The sequence below is a fragment of the Gorilla gorilla genome, chromosome 3, assembly GCF_029281585.2.
Source record: "Gorilla gorilla gorilla isolate KB3781 chromosome 3, NHGRI_mGorGor1-v2.1_pri, whole genome shotgun sequence".
In the NCBI taxonomy this organism is placed as follows: Eukaryota; Metazoa; Chordata; class Mammalia; order Primates; family Hominidae; genus Gorilla; species Gorilla gorilla.
The window spans coordinates 193,692,677-193,711,176 of record NC_073227.2 but is presented as its reverse complement, the minus strand read 5'-3'; the positions used below and the strand labels follow the sequence as shown (position 1 = coordinate 193,711,176).

Here is an 18,500-nt window from a genome sequence, read left to right as displayed (position 1 = left end):
CAATGACAATGCCCCAACAGCAATTGGTTCCAGCTTCCAGCTTCTTAAGCAGCTTCATAATATCCCTTGAGAGATACCCAAAGCACCAGGTGGCATCACCCCCAAGGTATGAGAACCTTTCAAACTGTTAGGTTCAAATGACCCTAAATTATTTTCATTTTTCTTTAGCCCAAGGAGGAGCAAAACCCACTGGCTTCTTGCAGCCATTATCTGGGTTATTTCAATATTTTAAGGTCAATGATTCAACATTCACTAATTCAGTGTTCACGGTGATTTTATACAATATAACTACCACAAATAATGCAAATCAACTGTAATTTTTGCACTTACATTTCATTAAAGGGGTAGGCTCCTGCAAGCCTCTGGTCACACTTTAATTGGCCATTCAACACATAATCTTATTTCATGTGTGTTTCTGTTTAAAGATACTTCATTTAAAATATATGCTTGATTCATTAACATTGCATTTACTGCCAATAGCACAGTAACTCACACCTGAGTGAAGCTAACACATGAATTTTCTTCATTAGCCACATCACAGTCTTACACCTACACACACTAGGTAACACTTCAGCACTATTCTTGTGGGTAATTTTAAACAGTGAAATCACCACCAGAAAGCATGAAAATGCAAAAAAGAAAAAAAATCCCACACACCATGTAGTATTAAGTAGACCACAAAAAAGACTCTTGTTTACAATATGAGAGCTGAAACAAGTACAGCTGACACAATATGAGAGAGTTGCTTTGTCTGACCACAGCTAGGAAAGCATGCGTCTTGGTGACTCAAATTTTTCCCCTCAATGTGTATGTCTGCAAATGGCCACAAAGCTCAGCGAGTACTGATTTGGGGGTTACCAATAAATCTCAGCAATTAGGTAAATTCATTATTCCAGAGTCAGTGAATAATGAGGATAGACTGTGAACAACACGATGACTTTTCACAAAGTGAAGGCAGCCATGTTGCAAACCCAAGCCAAGAAATAAAACATTTCCAGCATCCTTTTAGGCTCTCTTCCAAGGGTAACCACTACCCTGACTTCTGTGCCACAGATTAATGTGTAATTAAGTTCTTATATTAAATTTCTTCTGTTGAAATTCCTGGTGTGGCGTCTGTTTTTCTGAATGGTTCTTGGTCAATGTGGAAGTGAAGGTATAAATCACGTGGGGAGAAGAGTATGCCAATAAAATAGAACAAGTACAAAGGCCTTGAGAGAATGATGGAGGAATATCCAGGGAGCAGAAAACATGGTACGAGATGAGGTCAGAGAATAAATGGGAGCTGGATCCAGGAGGGTTTTGAAGTCCCTACAAAGGCTTTGGCTTTTATTATCAGTAAGATATGGTGCCTCTGAAAATTAAAACATGTAGCCATCCTTGTAGGTTTTTTTTTAATGTATCATTTCTTGAACAGCTCTGCTCTTTTTCATAGGTTTTTACTTATTTCTAACTGTCCCTTTTGTCTCCAACTTTTCCCCCACTGAGAGGCTTATTATAACAAGCATTTCTTTTTTTCAGCTACAGCTATATTCTATAACTTATGACTCTATGTTTTTTCTCAGCCAAATCTAAAGAAAATTCTTAGTATGTAATAAAATGCTGAGAATTGAGAGATTTTTATTTTGAAGAGAGGCTTGCTGAGATGGCAGATCTAAAATGGATTGTTCTTACATCCTGGGTACTATCAATACAATTTTCAAGAGTTTTTATGTTTTCCTCCAAACTTGATGTAAATACATTAGTTTTGGAAAAATTATTCTGGAATTATTCTGGTTTAATGATTGAGATAAGCTCTTGCCAAATTTTCTAATTTTAAGGCTTTTATTTAATAGGCTAAAAAATAAAACCCACCCACTAACCTACCAATCAACCGAACAAAACAAGTGGTAACAATTACTACTTGGTATCAGCTTTTCTCCCTATCTTCCTACACCCTGATGAGACCCTGCAAACAAATGAGCATGAACTTCCTGTCCTTATGACAAGAAGTAGGACCTGAGGTTTCACAGTGAGTTCTAACATACCTTACAAAGTTACATAAGAATATTTCACAAAATAAAAATGGCAAAGAAAAATAGTCATCCACAATCTCACTGGTATATATAATATGGTCTACATGTCATTTGAGTACATGTGTAAACCAAAAAAAAAATTCTAAGGCCCTTCAACCATCTAAATGGACTTCCTCCTTGGCCAGGTCATTCTAAAATTTAACCTGAAACACTGTTTCAAGTCATGATGGAAGTGGGGGTGGGATACGCCTCACTATACCGTTCAGCATGAACATTAACAGAGACTTTAAGTTTGATAAGAAACATTTACAATCTATTCTCTCTGAAGCCTGCTACCTGGAGGCTTCATCTGCATGGTAAAACTTTGGTCTCTACAACCTCTTATCATAACCCAGACATTTATTTCTACTGATAACTCTTTCAACAAATTTCCAATCAGAAAATTTTTAAATCTGCCTGTAGCCTGGAAGCACCACTCCCCCGACCCACCTGCTTTGAGTTATCTCACCTTTCTGGACAAAACCAATGTATATCTTAAATGTATCTGATAGATGGCTCATTGTCTCATGAATGCCTAAAATGTATAAAACCAAGCTGTGCCCCAACCACCTTGGGCACGTGTTCTCAGGATCTCCTAAGGGCTGTGTCATGGGCCATGGTCACTCATACTTGACTCAGAATAAATCTCTTCAAATATTTTACAGAGTTTGACTTTTTTCATTGACACATGTTTTAAAATATATTTTGTATATAATCATGTATTCTGCATTAAAAATCATTTAGCATGACATCCCTATCTCACATACCTTTTGAGTAGAGTATAGGGGAAGTAGATTATTAAAAAAATACATTTTTATCCAAAATGGTGGTGTAGAGACAAGCTGGCTTCATTCCCCATTACAACAAACAACAACAGCAACAACAAAAAGTCCAAATATACAGCGCTGAGTTCTTCACCAGCAACAACCCAGAGCTCAAGTATGAGGATGAGCCAGTTTCTGGGGATGTGGAGAAGTGGAAAAACTGAGCAGATGATGGACAACTGACATTCACAAGGATGACACCCCTCCAACTAATTCTGCCCAGGCACCCCCTGTGAGGAAAATCTCCCTTCAACTCATGGTTTCTACACTGGAAAAAGTAAAATTGAGGTTGTCAACAAATTTCCCCATTTTCTTGGGTTCTCCAGCAGGAGAACTGTCCTTGCCTTAACCCATGAGGAGCATCATGACTGCCTGAAGGGAAAACTATCTCTGAGGACAGGCAGAAACAAACAAAGTAGGCAGGACTACCATCTCCAGCTCAGAAACTCTGCTCTGTAACTCAGCCAAAGGAGAGTCTAACTAAGAGCAGCTTTAGGAGGTAGTATGTTCCCCAGGTCCCCTCTTTATAATCCCCTAGCCAAGCTTCCCATGATGCCAGAATAATCCCTTTGGGACCTTCCCAATTTGGGACAGGCAGTGGTCTGACAATTTACTAGAGCTGAGATGAACCTAGGCTTAAGGTGCCACCTAGAGCTGAAAAGGAGGCAGCAATCTAGCAGTAAAGAATTGCTAAGCAAATGTATTCAATAAAAACTATAACAAGTTAGACAGAGACAACCGGAATAAATAACTAATTCTCCAGTGCAAAGACATAGATGTATACCCACAAGAAACAAGAGCAAACAGAAAACCATGATCTCTCCAAAAGGACAAATCAAAAAGCCAGTGATTGACTCAAATGAGATGGCAATTTGTGAGTTTTCTGATCAAGAATTCAAAACAGCAGTTTTAAGGAAACTCAGTGATCTCCAAGATAATATAGAAAATCAATTTAGAAATTGATCAGAGAAATTTAGCAAAAAATTGAAATAATAAAAAGACAAACAGAAATCTTGCAACTATGAAATATATTGGCTGAGATGAAAAACACATTAGAGGCTCTTAACAGTGGAATGAAGCAAGCAGAGGAAACAATCAGTGAGTTCAAAGACCTGCTATTTAAAAATACAAATTCAGAGGAGAAAAAGGAAAAAAAAAAAAGAATGGAAAGGAATAAAGACCACCTGCAAGGCATAGAAAATTATCTCAAAAGACCAAATCTAAGAATTATTGCCATTCAAGAGGGAGCTGAGCAAGAGCAATGGGTAGAAAGCCTATTCAAAGAAACTATAACAGAAAGTGTTTCAAAACTTGAAAAAGATATAAATATCCAGGTACAGTTAGTTCTTAAACACCGAACAGATTCAACCTAAATAAGAATACAGTATTAGTCCTTTTTTATACTGCTAATGAGACATACCCAAGACTGTGAAATTTATAAAGAAAAAGAGGTTTAATGGACTCACATTTCCACATGGCTGGGGATGCCTCACAATCATGGTGGAAAGAGGAGGAACAAAAGCACGTCTTAGATAGTGGTAAGAAAGAGAGCATGTGCAGGGGAATTGTCCTTTATAAAACCATCAGATATTTTAAGACTTATTCACTCTCAGAAGAACAGCTTGGAAAGACCCACTATTGCGGGAAGTCAGGGACCCCGAATGGAGGGACCAGCTGAAGCCACAGCAGAAGAACATAAATTGTGAAGATTTCAAGGACATTTATTAATTCCCCAAATTAATATTTTTATAATTTCTTACACCTGTCTTTACTGCAATCTCTGAACATACATTGTGAAGATTTCATGGACATTTATCACTTCCCTAATCAATACTCTTATAATTTCCTATGCCTGTCTTTACTTTAATCTCTTAATCCCGTCATCTTTGTAAGCTGAGGATGTATGTCACCTCAGGACCCTGTGATGATTGCGTTATCTGCACAAATTGTTTGTAAAGCATGTGTGTTTGAACAATGTGAAATCTGGGCACCTTGAAAAGAACAGGATAACAGCCATTTTCAGGGAACAAGGGAGATAACCATAAGGCCTGACTACCTGTGGGGCTGGGCAGAACAGAGTCATATTTCTCTTCTTGCAAAAGCGAATAGGAGAAATATCACTGAATTCTTTTTCTCAGCAAGGAACAGCCCTGGGAAAATATTGTATTCTCAGGGGGAGGTCTCTAAAATGGCCGCTCTGGGAGTGTCTGTCTTATGCAGTTGTAGATAAGGGATGAAATACACCCTGGTCTCCTACAGCGCCCCCCAGCTTGCTAGGATTGGGAAATTCCAGCTGGGTGAAATTCTAGTCAGACCAGTTGTCTGCTCTCAAACCCTGTTTCCTGTTCATCAATGACAATGTGTGCCCAGCAGGACACGGACTTTCATCAGTAATTCTAGTTTCACCCTGGCCTTGTGATCTCACTCTGCCTCTCTGCCCTTGTGATATTTTATTGCCTTTGAAGCATGTGATCTCTGTGACCCACACCCTATTCGTACACTCCCTCCCCTTTTGAAAACCCTAATAAAAACTTGCTGGTTTTGCGGCTCAAGGGGCATCACGGAACCTGCCGACATGTGATGTCACCCTTGGAGACCCAGCTGTAAAATTTCTCTCTTTTGTACTGTTTCTCTTTATTTCTCAGACCAGCTGACACTTAGGGAAAATAGAAAAGTACCTATGTTGAAATATTGGGGCTGGTACCCCCGATAACCCACCCCCATGATTCAATTACCTTCCACTGGGTCCCTCCCACAACATATGGAAATTATGGGAGCTACAATTCAAGATGAGATTTGGTAGCAGACATAGCCAAACCATATCATTCCACCCTGGGCCCCTCCCAAATCTCATGTCCTTACATGTCAAAACCAATCATGCCTTCCCAACAGTCCCCCAAAGTCTTAAATCATTTTAGCGTTAACTCAAACCCCACAGTCCAAGTTCTCATCAGAGACAAGGCAAGTCCCTTCTGCCTACGAGCCTATAAAATCAAAAGCAAGTTAGTTACTTCCTAGATACAATGGGGGTATAGGCAATGGGTAAACACACCTGTTCCAAATGGGAGAAATTGGTCAAAACAAAGGGGTTACAGGCCCCATACAAATCTGAAATCCAATAGGGCAGTCATTAAACCTCAAAGTTCCAAAATAATCTCCTTTGAGTCCATGTCTCACATCCAGGTCACGCTGCTGCAAGAGGTGGGTTTTTACGGCCTTTAGCAGCTCTGCCTCTGTGGCTTTGCAGGGTACAGAGCACCTCCTGGTTGCTTTCATGGGCTGGTGTTGAGTGTCTGCAGCTTTTCCAGGTGCATAGTGCAAGCTGTCAATGGATCTATTATTCTGGGGTCTGGAGGATGGTGGCCCTCTTCTCATAGCTCCGCTAGGTAGTGCAGTGGGGACTCTGTGTGGGTGCTCCAACCCCACATTTCCCTTCTGCACTGCCATAGCAGAGGCTCTCCATAAGGGCTACAACCCTGCAGCACACCCCTGCCTTTGAAATCTAGGCAGAGGTTCCCAAACCTTAATACTTGACTTCTGTGCAACTGCAGGACAAACACCATGCGGAAGCTGCCAAGGCTTGGGGATTGCACCCTCTGAAGCTATGGCCTGAGCTGTACCTTGGCCCGTTTTAGCCATGGCTGGAGCAGCTGGGATGCAGGGCACCAAGTCCTGGCTGCACACAGTAGAGGGACCCTGGACCTGGCCCAGGAAACCATTTTTACCTCCTAGACCTCTGGGCCTGTGATCCATTGACAGCTTGCACCATGCACCTGGAAAAGCTGCAGACACTCAACATCAGCCCATGAAAGCAACCAGGAGGTGCTCTGTACCCTGCAAAGCCACAGGGGCAGAGCTGCTCAAGACCGTAAAAACCCACCTCTTGCGGCAGTGTGACCTGGATGTGAGACATGGAGTCAAAGGAGATTATTTTGGAGCTTTGAGGTTTAATGACTGCCCTATTGGATTTCAGATTTGTATGGGGCCTGTAACCCCTTTGTTTTGGCCAATTTCTCCCATTTGGAACAGGTCTGTTTACCCATTCCCTCCTAGACCACTGGGCCTGGGGCTGCAGTGAAGGTCTCTGACATGCCCTGGAGATATTTTCCCCATTGTCTTGGTGATTAGCATTTTGAACCTTGTTACTTATGCAAATTTCTGCAGCTGACTTGAATTGCTCCCCAGAAAATGGGTTTTTCTTTTCTACTGCATCAGCAGGCTGCAAAATTTTCAAACTTTTATCCTCTGCGTCCTCTTGAACACAATGCTGCTTAGAAATTTCTTCCACCAGATACCCTAATCTCTCTGAAGTTCAAAGTTCCACAGATCTCGAAGGCAGAGGCAAAATGTCACCAGTATCTTTGCATAGCAAGAGTGACCTTTACTCCAGTTCCCAACAAGTTCCTCATCTTCATCTGATGAGTCTGGACTTTATTGTCCATATCACTATCAACATTTTGGTCAAAGCTATTCAACAAGTCTCTAGGAAGTTCCAAACTTCCCACATCTTCCTGTCTTCTTCTGAGCCCTCCAAACTGTTCCAACCTCTGCCTGTTACCCAGTTTCTAAGTCGCTTCCACATTTTCAGGTATCCTTATAGGAGTACCCCACTCCTGGTACCAATTTACTGTATTAGTCCATTTTTATACTGTGAATAAATACATACCTGGGACTGGGTAATTTATAAAGAAAAAGAAGTTTTTGAAATCACAGTTCCACATGGCTGGGGAGGCCTCACAATCATAGTGGAAGGCGAAGGAGGAGCAAAGGCACATCTTACATGGCAGCAGGCAAGAGAGCATGTACAGGGGAACTGCCCTTTATAAAACCATCAGACCTTATGAGACTTATTCACTGTCATGAGAACAGCATGGGAACAACCCACCCTCATGATTCAATTACCTCCCACTAGGTCATTCTCACCATACATAGGGATTATGGGAGCTACAATTCAAGACGAGATTTGGGCAGGGACACAGCCAAACCATATCAAATACCCCAAGGCATTTGATAATCAAATCCTCAAAAGTCAAGGGCAAAGAGAAGATCCTAAAAGCAGCAAGAAATAATCAAGTAATATATAAGGGAGCTACAATTAGTTTGGCAACAGGCTTCTCAAGAGAAACCATACTGGCTCAAGGGGAATAGAACAATATTTTCAAAGTGTTCAAAGAAAAAACTGCCACCCAGAAATGTATTCAGCAGAATTCTCTTTCAAATTTGAGGATAGAAAAAAGTCTTTCACAAACAAACAAAGGCTGAGAGAATTCACCACCAACAGACCCGTTTTGCAAGAAATGCTAAAGGGAGTTCTTCAAACTGAAAAACAAAAGCACTAAGGTGCAAAATTAAGTACATGAACAAACTCAGAGTATTCAAACTCAGAGTATGCATTTGTGGTGTGCAATCCACCTATAACTCTAGTATAAAAATCCCAAAGAAAAATTTATCAAAAACAAAAGTAGCATGGCAACCTGTTAAGAGATAGGTAATTAAAATATGTAAATTGAGACAACTAAAAGTCAAATGTAAGGCAGATGGAGATAAAGTGTAGAATTGTGTTTGTGGGTTTTTTTGCCTTTGTTTGTGTCTATTCTTTTATTTGTGTTCTAAGATAAGTCACCATCCCTTTAAAGTAACTTGTTATATCAATAAAATATACTTTGGAAGTCTCATGATAACCACAGCACAAAAAGTTATAATTGATTCACTACAAATAAAAAGCAATAAATTAAAACATACTATCAGAGACAATCATTTAAGCCAAAAGGAAGACAGTAAGAAAGGAAGAAAAGAAGAGAGGAATCTCAAAACCACCAAAAAACAAGCAACGAAACAGCAGTGTTAAGTTCTTATCAATAATAACACTAAATGTGAATGGTTTCAACTCTCCAACTAAAAGGCATAGAGTGGCTGAATGGATAAAGAAATGACTCAATTATATTCTGCCCTCAAAAACCCCACTTTACCTGTAAAGACACACATAAACTAGAGAGGATGGAAAAGGTATTCTGTGCAACTGGAAAGCAAAAAAGAGCAGGAATAACTATATTGACATTATATGAAATAGACTACACAACACAGACTGTGAAAAAAGACAAGGAAGATCACTATAAAATGATAAATGAGCCAATTCAATAAGAGGACGTAAGTATAAATATTTATGTACCCAATACAGAGCTCCTAAATACTTGAAGCAATCATGAATAGACCTAAAGGAAGAGATAGAATGCAATACAATAATAGTCAGGGATGTTAACATCCCATTCTCAGTAACAAACAGATCATCCAGACACAAAATCAACAAGGAAACAGTGGAGAGAAACTACACACTAGATCTAATAGGACTAATTGATATTTACAGAATATTTCACTAGGTTCTGTGGAACATGCATTTTTTTCATTGAATATAGAACATTTTCCAGGATAGACCATATCTTGAGCCACAAAAGAAGTCTGTGCAAATTCTGAAACCTAGAAATAATATCAAGTATTTTCTCTGAAAAAAATGAAATACAACTAGAAATAAAAAACAAGATGAACCCTGGAAAATTCACAAACAAATGGAAATTTAAAAAACCATGTTTTTGAATGACCAATGGGTCAATAAAATTAAGAAGGAAATTTTAAAAAATTTTGATTGAAATAAAAATACAAAATGCCAAACTCTATGGAATACAGCTAAAGCAGTACTAAGAGGAAGGTTTATAGCAATAAATGCTTATATCAAAAAAGTAGAAAGACTTCAAATTAACAACCTAACAAGGCTTCTCAAGAAATTAGAAAAGCAAAAATAAATAAAATCCTAAATTACTAGAAGGAAAAAATAATAAAAGATCAGAGCAGAAATAAATGAAATTAAGACTAAAAAATGTAAAGGATCAACAAAGCAAAGGTTGTTTTTTTAAAAAGATAATCAACAAACCTTTAGTTAGACTAAGAATAAAAGAGAGAAGACTCAAATAAATAAAATCAGCAAATAAAAGGAGACACAGAAACTGAGAACCTCAGAAATACAAAGAATCATTACAGATTATCATGAACAACTACATGCCAACACAATGAAAAAACTAGAAGAAATGGATAAAATCCTGGACACATACAATCTACCAAGATTGAATCACCAGGAAATAGGAAACCTTAACAAAACAAACCAAAAATGAGTAATTAGATCAAAGCTGTAATAAAGAGTCTCCCATCAAATAAAAGCCCAGAATCTGATGGATTCACTGTTGAATTATACCATATATTTAAAGAAGAACTAATATCAATCCTACTCAAACTCTCAAACTCTTTTTTTTTTTTTTGGAGATGGAGTCTTGCTCTGTAGCCCAGGCTGGAGTGCAGTGGTGCGATCTCGGCTTACTACAACCTCCACCTCTTGGGTTCAAGTGATTCTCCTGCCTCAGCCTCCCAAGTAGCTGGGAGTACAGGTGCATACCATCATGCCTGGCTAAATTTTTGTATTTTTAGTAGAAACAGGGTTTCACCATGTTAGCCAGGATGGTCTTGATCTCCTGACCTCGTGATCCGCCCGCCTCAGCCTCCCAAAATGCTGGGATTACAGGCAGGAGCCACTGCGCCCAGCCCAATCCTATTCAAACTCTTACAAAAATTTGAAGAGGAGGGAATACTTCCCAAGTCATTCTACAAGACCAGCATTAGCCTAATACCAAAACCAGACAAGGATGCTACAAGAAAATAAAACTACAGGCCAATATCGCTGAAGAACATAACTGCAAAAATCCCCAGCAAAATACCAGCAAACCAAATGCAACAACACACTAAAAAGATCATTCACCATGATCAAGTGAAATTCATCCTAGGGGTAAGACAATGTTTCAACATATGCAAATTAATAAATGTGTTACATCACATCAACAGAATGAACAAAACCATATGATTATTTCAACAGATGCCTCAAAAGCATTTAATAAAATTCAGCATCCCTTTATTAAAAAACCCTTATCAAAATGTGTACAGTAGGAACATATCACAAAATAATAAAGGCCATCTAAGACAAACCCATGAATAACACTGCACTGAATGGAGAAACATGGAAGACCTATCCTCTAAAGACTTGGAACAAGACAAGGATTCCCACTTCCACTGATTTTACTCAACACAATACTGGAAGTCCTAGCCAGAACAATTGGGAAAGAGAAAGAAATAAAGAACATTCAAATTGGAAAGGAGGAAGTCTAATTAGCTTTGTTAGCAAACAACACACTCTTACATTTAGAAAAATCTAAAGACTCCATCAAAAAACTGTTAGAACTGATAAAAGAATTCAGTAGTTTCAGGATACAAAATCAACATATAAAAATCAATAGCATTTATATATGGCAACAGCAAACAATCTGAAAAATAAATCATGAAAGTAATTCCATTGACAATAGCTACAAAAAATATAAAATGCTTAGGAACCAATCTAACCAAAGAAGTAAACGACCTATACAAGGAAAACTACAAAATACTGATAAAAGAAATTGAAGAGGACACCAAAAAAACAGAAAGATAGTCTATGCTCATGGATTGGAACAATTAATATTGATAAGATGACAATACCACCCAAAGTAATTTACATATTCAATGCAATCCTATCAAAATACCAATGACATTCTGCACAGAAATAGAAAAAATTCTAAAGTTTATATGGAACCACTAAAGACCCTTAATAGCCAAAGCAATCCTGCGCAAAATTAACAAAGTTGGTGGCCTCATACTACCTGACTTCAAAATTCATTCTAAAGCTATAATAACAAAAACAGCATGGTACTCACATAAAAATAGACACAGGGACCAATGGAACAGAATAGAGAATCCAGATATAAATCCATGCACTTACAGCCAGCTTATCTTCAACTTAGGCATCAAAAACTTACAATGAGGAAAGAACAGTCTTTTCAATAAGTGGTGCTGGGAAAACTGGGTAACTATCTATATGTAGAAGAATAAAGCTAGATCCCTATCTCTTACCCTACATAAAAATTAAATCAAAATGGATTAAAAACTTGAATCTAAGACCAGAAACTATGAAACTACTAGAAGGAAACTTTAGGAAAATGCTCTAGGACATTTATTTGAGAAAGATTTTTTTGTGTAAGACCTCAAACGCACAGGCGACCAAGAAAAAATAGACAAATGGGATTACATAAAGCTAAAAAGCTTCTGAACTACAAAGGAAACAATCAATAAAACTGAATAGACAACCTGCAGAATAGGAGAAAATATTTGCAAACTATCCATCTGAAAGGGGATTAATAACCAGAATATATAATATATAAGGAGCTCGAACAACTCAATAATGGAAAAACCCAAATAATCAAATTAAAAATAGGCAAAGGATCTCAATAGACATTTCCCTAAAGAAGACATACAAATGGCCAACAGGTGTATGAAAAAATGCTCATCATCTTCAATCATCAGAGATACGCAAATCAAAACCACAATGAGATATCTCACCCCAGTTAAAATGGCTTGAGTCAAAAAGACAGGCAACAACAGATGTTGGCAAGGATGTGGAGAAAGGGCAACCTTCATACGCTAAGTGGGAATGTAAATTAGTATAGCCACTTGGAGGACATTATGGAATCTCCTCAAAAACCTACAAGTAGAACTTCCATATTGTCTAGCAATTCTACTATGGTGTATATATCTGAGAGAAAGGTAATCAGTATATCAAAGAGATATTTGCACTTCCATGTTTATTGCAGCACTATTCATAAAACCCAAATATTATGATATTCACAATACCCAAATCACTATTCACAATAGCCAAAATATGGAATCAACCTAAGTGCCCATCAGTAGACGAATGGATAAAGAAAATGTTATATATATATATATACACACACATATATATTTCATTGTATATGTACATATATATTTCATTGTATATATGTACATATATGTACATGTATATGTATATATGTACATATACATTGTATATGTACATATACAATGAAATATAATTCAGCCATAACAAAGCATGAAATCCTGTCTTTTTCAGCAATGTGGATGGAACTGGAGCCTATTATGGTAAGTGAAATAAGCCAAACACAAAAAGGCAAACATTGCATATTCTCACTCCTATGTGAGAACTAAAAAAAGTGGATCTCATGAAGATTGACAGTAGACTGGTGGTTATCGGAGGCCAGGAAGGTAAGATGGAGTAATATAAGAGAAAAGGAAGAAGAATATAAATGTATTTATTACCACTGAATTGTACACATAAAAATAGTAAAGATTGGGCCGGGCTTGGTGGCTGACGCGTGTAATCCCAGCACTTTGGGAGGCCAAGGTCAGGAAATCAAGACCATCCTGGTCAACACAGTGAAACCCCATCTCTACTAAAGATACAAAAAATTAGCCAGGCGTGGTGGCAGGTTCCTATAGTCCCAGCTAGTCGGGAGGCTGAGGCAGGAGAATCGCTTGAACCCAGGAGGCGGAGGTTGCAGTGAGCTGAGATCCCGCCACTGCACTCCAGCCTGGGTGATACAGCGAGATTGTCTCAAAAAGAAAAAAGAAAACAATAGCAAAGATGGTATTTTTTACCTCAATAAAAAAACAATAAAAAGAAGAAAAATATTTTTAATATTAAAATATTTTAAATATTAAAAAGAAAAATATTTAAAAACATTTTAATGCTTAAATAATGTGCTAGAATTGTTTTCTTATTGTTTGACATTTAAATTATTTCTGTTCTTATTAATACACATAATGGTGTTAATAACATCTTCATGCATATGCTTCTGTTCAAAATTAGGATACAACACAACAAATTGAGTTACTTGTTCAAAACATATGAAAAAATTAATAGCATGTGACACACTTTGTTAGATTTATTCCTTAAAGGCCAATTAACACTGACATCAGCAATATGGGATTACCAATTTTCCTGCTTTCTTGATAGTATTGGGAATTATCTTTATAAAAACAGGATTTGTTTGGCTAATTTATTAGATTAAATACATATCTCATGCCTCATTGTTTTCATTTGAATTTATTTGCTCATTAGTGAATCTGAGCATTTTTCTATGATTATTTACTGAATTCATTTATAGTTTGTGAGTAATTATCCTTCCTTTAGATTTGGCAGCTCTTGAAAAAATGAGACTAGAATGGGAGAAAGTTGTGTGGTGTAAAGTATATGACTTTCTGCAGATGAATTTAGAGAGGTAAGACTTCTGGATGACTACAGCGTTATTTCTTAAAACAGTAGAGTGGCCAGGTTTTTCTATGGGCACACAAGGAGCTTGGGTGAAGTCATAAATTGTGTTGACACAAAATGACAACTGAGAGAAAAGAATTTTACTATCAATTTTATTACCTTTAATATTAAGGTTAAAAAATATTCATTGTTATTTAAATACTTTTAACCTCATTTACACATTTTATAGTTTTCCAGTTTATTAAGTTTTTAATCTGAATGCCAGTGGAATGTCTTTCGCCTTTGAGAGTCACTTATATTTGATTCCTGAAAGTTAATCTATTTTCACGAACAGAGATCCTTAACAATAATCATTAATGAAGATGACCTGACATTTGATCACTTGAAATGATGGTTAAGCTCACAGAAGCAGGGACTATTAGAGAGAGAATAGGGACCTCATACACCAGGTAAGAAACATGTTCTGACCACTTCTGAGTTCCTTCTTTTTGATCATTTCTGTATTTCAAGCTCCTAGAACACTATCTGATATATGATAGGCTCTCAATCAATATGTGTTGAATTGGATGGATCATGATAAGCTTCCATTATTTTCATCCCTATGTGTCAAGAACTTTCCTATTCTTCATCACTGTACTTTGATCAAGTGTTCTCATCAGAGTATAATCATCTTATAATAATTGTGATTATATGTTGGGGTTCAATCAGGCTGGTGGGAAAAATATTAAGATAGTTATAGTAATAGCCAAAAACTCTCTTGGAAGGTCTGAGAGTTTGCATAGCTTCAGATTGCTTGGCTGAAGGCAGCCAAGCTCTCCTTGCAGGAGCCAGAAAGATTAGGGTGCAAGTACAAAGGAATGTGGGAAGTTGCTCTTACTAACATGCTTACTTATATTGGCTTAAGACTGACCTTTGTCCTACCGCGGGTACTTTACTGCCTCCTACTCGGGGGTCGGCAGAAGTTTATTACCTGCAAATGATGTTTGCTTTAGGCCTCAAACCTGGCCTTTAATCCTTACCTTCTAGTAGTGTTTACTCACAACTTTTGTTAATTAGTCACTGAAGGGAATGCTTCCAGTTTTTGCCCATTCAGTGTGATATTGGCTGTGGGTTTGTCATAGATAGCTCTTATTATTTTGAAATACGTCCCATCAATACCTAATTTATTGAGAGTTTTTAGCATGAAGGGTTGTTGAATTTTGTCAAAGGCTTTTTCTGCATCTATTGAGATAATCATGTGCTTTTTGTCTTTGGCTCTGTTTATATGCTGGATTACATTTATTGATTTGCATATATTGAACCAGCCTTGCATCTCAGGGATGAAGCCCACTTGATCATGGTGGATAAGCTTTTTGATGTGCTGCTGGATTCGGTTTGCCAGTATTTTATTGAGGATTTCTGCATCAATGTTCATCAAGGATATTGGTCTAAAATTCTCTTTTTTTTGTTGTGTCTCTGCCCGGCTTTGGTATCAGAATGATGCTGGCCTCATAAAATGAGTTTGGGAGGATTCCGTCTTTTTCTATTGATTGGAATAGTTTCAGAAGGAATGGTACCAGTTCCTCCTTGTACCTCTGGTAGAATTCGGCTGTGAATCCATCTGGTCCTGGACTCTTTTTGGTTGGTAAACTATTAATTATTGCCACAATTTCAGCTCCTGTTATTGGTCTATTCAGAGATTCAACTTCTTCCTGGTTTAGTCTTGGGAGAGTGTATGTGTCGAGGAATGTATCCATTTCTTCCAGATTTTCTAGTTTATTTGCGTAGAGGTGTTTGTAGTATTCTCTGATGGTAGTTTGTATTTCTGTGGGATCGGTGGTGATATCCCCTTTATCATTTTTTATTGTGTCTATTTGATTCTTCTCTCTTTTTTTCTTTATTAGTCTTGCTAGCGTTCTATCAATTTTGTTGATCCTTTCAAAAAACCAGCTCCTGGATTCATTGATTTTTTGAAGGGTTTTTTGTGTCTCTATTTCCTTCAGTTCTGCTCTGATTTTAGTTATTTCTTGCCTTCTGCTAGCTTTTGAATGTGTTTGCTCTTGCTTTTCTAGTTCTTTTAATTGTGATGTTAGGGTGTCAATTTTGGATCTTTCCTGCTTTCTCTTGTGGGCATTTAGTGCTATAAATTTCCCTCTACACACTGCTTTGAATGCGTCCCAGAGATTCTGGTATGTTGTGTCTTTGTTCTCATTGGTTTCAAAGAACATCTTTATTTCTGCCTTCATTTCGTTATGTACCCAGTAGTCATTCAGGAGCAGGTTGTTCAGTTTCCATGTAGTTGAGCGGCTTTGAGTGAGATTTTTAATCCTGAGTTCTAGTTTGATTGCACTGTGGTCTGAGAGATAGTTTGTTATAATTTCTGTTCTTTTACATTTGCTGAGGAGAGCTTTACTTCCAACTATGTGGTCAATTTTGGAATAGGTGTGGTGTGGTGCTGAAAAAAATGTATATTCTGTTGATTTGGGGTGGAGAGTTCTGTAGATGTCTATTAGGTCCTCTTGGTGCAGAGCTGAGTTCAATTCCTGGGTATCCTTGTTGACTTTCTGTTTCGTTGATCTGTCTAATGTTGACAGTGGGGTGTTAAAGTCTCCCATTATTAATGTGTGGGAGTCTAAGTCTCTTTGTAGGTCACTCAGGACTTGCTTTATGAATCTGGGTGCTCCTGTATTGGGTGCATATATATTTAGGACAGTTAGCTCCTCTTGTTGAATTGATCCCTTTACCATTATGTAATGGCCTTCTTTGTCTCTTCTGATCTTTGTTGGTTTAAAGTCTGTTTTATCAGAGACTAGGATTGCAACCCCTGCTTTTTTTGTTTTCCATTTGCTTGGTAGATCTTCCTCCATCCTTTTATTTTGAGCCTATGTGTGTCTCTGCACGTGGATGCCCTCTCTCACCGCTCCTATTCAACATAGTGTTGGAAGTTCTGGCCAGGGCAATCAGGCAGGAGAAGGAAATAAAGGGTATTCAATTAGGAAAAGAGGAAGTCAAATTGTCCCTGTTTGCAGACGACATGATTGTTTATCTAGAAAACCCCATCGTCTCAGCCCAAAATCTCCTTAAGCTGATAAGCAACTTCAGCAAAGTCTCAGGATACAAAATCAATGTACAAAAATCACAAGCATTCTTATACACCAATAACAGACAAACAGAGAGCCAAATCATGAGTGAACTCCCATTCACAATTGCTTCAAAGAGAATAAAATACCTAGGAATCCAACTTACAAGGGATGTGAAGGACCTCTTCAAGGAGAACTACAAACCACTGCTCAAGGAAATAAAAGAGGATACAAACAAATGAAAGGACATTCCATGCTCATGGGTAGGAAGAATCAATATCGTGAAAATGGCCATACTGCCCAAGGTAATTTATAGATTCAATGCCATCCCCATCAAGCTACCAATGACTTTATTCACAGAATTGGAAAAAACTACTTTAAAGTTCATATGGAACCAAAAAAGAGCCCGCATCGCCAAGTCAATCCTAAGCCAAAAGAACAAAGCTGGAGGCATCACACTACCTGACTTCAAACTATACTACAAGGCTACAGTAACCAAAACAGCATGGTACTGGTACCAAAACAGAGATATAGATCAATGGAACAGAACAGAGCCCTCAGAAATAACGCCGCATATCTACAACTATCTGATCTTTGACAAACCTGAGAAAAACAAGCAATGGGGAAAGGATTCCCTATTTAATAAATGGTGCTGGGAAAACTGGCTAGCCATATGTAGAAAGCTGAAACTGGATCCTTTCCTTACACCTTATACAAAAATCAATTCAAGATGGATTAAAGATTTAAACGTTAGACCTAAAACCATAAACACCCTAGAAGAAAACCTAGGCATTACCATTCAGGACATAGGCGTGGGCAAGGACTTCATGTCCAAAACACCAAAAGCAATGGCAACAAAAGACAAAACTGACAAATGGGATCTAATTAAACTAAAGAGCTTCTGCACAGCAAAAGAAACTACCATCAGAGTGAACAGGCAACCTACAACATGGGAGAAAATTTTCGCAACCTACTCATCTGACAAAGGGCTAATATCCAGAATCTACAATGAACTCAAACAAATTTACAAGAAAAAAACAAACAACCCCATCAAAAAGTGGGCGAAGGATATGAACAGACACTTCTCAAAAGAAGACATTTATGCAGCCAAAAAACACATGAAAAAATGCTCATCATCACTGGCCATCAGAGAAATGCAAATCAAAACCACTATGAGATATCATCTCACACCAGTTAGAATGGCAATCATTAAAAAGTCAGGAAATAACAGGTGCTGGAGAGGATGTGGAGAAATAGGAACACTTCTACACTGTTGGTGGGACTGTAAACTAGTTCAACCATTGTGGAAGTCAGTGTGGCGATTCCTCAGGGATCTAGAACTGGAAATACCATTTGACCCAGCCATCCCATTACTGGGTATATACCCAAAGGA

General features: G+C 37.9%; 1 protein-coding gene and 1 long non-coding RNA gene across 2 annotated transcripts in view; one reads left to right on the top strand and one right to left on the bottom strand.

The window, feature by feature from the left end:
* The window catches only part of GALNTL6 (polypeptide N-acetylgalactosaminyltransferase like 6), a 1,233,993-nt gene that overhangs the window by 301,443 nt on the left and 914,050 nt on the right, over positions 1–18,500 (bottom strand). The window lies entirely within an intron of this gene.
* The window catches only part of LOC109026434 (uncharacterized), a 99,722-nt gene continuing 95,664 nt past the window's right edge, over positions 14,443–18,500 (top strand). Inside the window, exon 1 of the long non-coding RNA XR_002005467.3 lies at positions 14,443–14,497. This is a non-coding gene — a long non-coding RNA (uncharacterized lncRNA). The remainder of the gene's footprint in view (positions 14,498–18,500) is intronic.